This window comes from Otolemur garnettii, unplaced genomic scaffold, assembly GCF_000181295.1.
Source record: "Otolemur garnettii isolate 467f Iridium unplaced genomic scaffold, OtoGar3 scaffold00138, whole genome shotgun sequence".
NCBI classification, from domain to species: domain Eukaryota; kingdom Metazoa; phylum Chordata; class Mammalia; order Primates; family Galagidae; genus Otolemur; species Otolemur garnettii.
Window position 1 is genome coordinate 4,331,068 of NW_003852533.1, and position 1,481 is coordinate 4,332,548.

The window sequence follows — 1,481 nt, forward strand, 5'->3', positions numbered from 1 at the left end:
AAAAAAAAAAAAAAGATACCACAGCTGCAGTTCCCCTGCCCCCTAGTTGCTCCAGCGGGGCTGAACTAGGATTAATCTAGCCACTGCAGTTTCCCTGTCCCCTGTTTGCCCCGACAGGGCCTAACTAGGACTGACCCAGCAGGGCAAGTTCCCAGCACAGCCGCTGCCATTCCCCTGCTCCCCAGTTGCCCCAGCAGGGCCGAACACCATTCTCTGCTCCCCCCCCATTGCCCCTGCGGGGCTGAAGTAGGACTGATTCCACCAATACTGTGCTCCACAGCTGCTGTCATTCCCCTGCCCCTTGGCAACCCCAGTGGCCAAATTAGGACTGATCCGGCTACACGAGCACCCCACACCATTGCTGCAGGTCCCCTGCCCCCTAGTCACCCCCTTGGAGCCAAACTAGGCCCAATCCAGCCACTGCCAGTCTCCTGCTCCCCCTGGTCGCCCCAGCAGACCGAACGAGGTCTGAGCCAGCTACACATGCTCCCACACAGCTACTGCCATTCTGCTGCATCCCAGTCACCCCAGCTCCTGAGAACTGGGAGAAGATGACATGCCCTGTCTCTCTGGGTAACCAGAAGAAGCCACTGGCTGAACACTTCTGATAAGGTCTCCAAACAGGGTAAACTCAGCATGGGGCAGAATCAGCGGAAAAACTCTGGCAACCTGAATAACCAGAGTAGATCAACTCCCCCAAGGAAAAATGGGGCAGATGCAATTGAAGACACCATCCATAAACAAATGGCTGAGATGTCAGAAATTGAGTTCAGAATTTGGATAGTAAATAAGATTAACAGAATGGAAGAAAGGAGGGAATTAGAATTTCAAGAAATGATTTGAAAGATATCTGAAGAAATTATTCAAAAGATGTCTCAAAGATTTCAAAGATAAAATGACCAAAGATTTTGAAACACTGAGACAAGAGGTTGCAGCCCTCAAGGATCTGAAAGATATGGTAGAATCCCTCCATAACAGAGTGGAATAGGCAGAAGAAAGGATCTCTGACATTGAAGACAAAGCTTTTGAACAAGCCCAGGAGCACAAATATCAAAAGAAATGGAGAGCAAAAATGTATCTTTCTCTCAGAGAGCTCTCGGATAATTAGAAAAAAACTAATATTTGCCTTATAGGAAGCCCTGAAGGTGATGAAGTTGCTTCACAAAACACAGAAGCTCTTCTTCATGAAATTATGAAAGAGAACTTTCCAGACATGCCAAGAGATTCTGAAATTCAGATAGCAGATAGTTTTAGAACCCCACCATAACTCAACCCAAACAAGACGTCCCCCAGGCACATTATAATTAACTTCACCAAAGTTAAGATGAAAGAGAAAATTCTGAAAGCAGTCAGACATAAGAAAACCATAACCTACACAGGGAAGAGTATTAGGATGACTGCAGATCTCTCGGCTGAAACCTTTCAGGCCAGAAGAGGATGGTCATTGACTTTTAATCTTCTAAAACAAAATAACTTTCAAC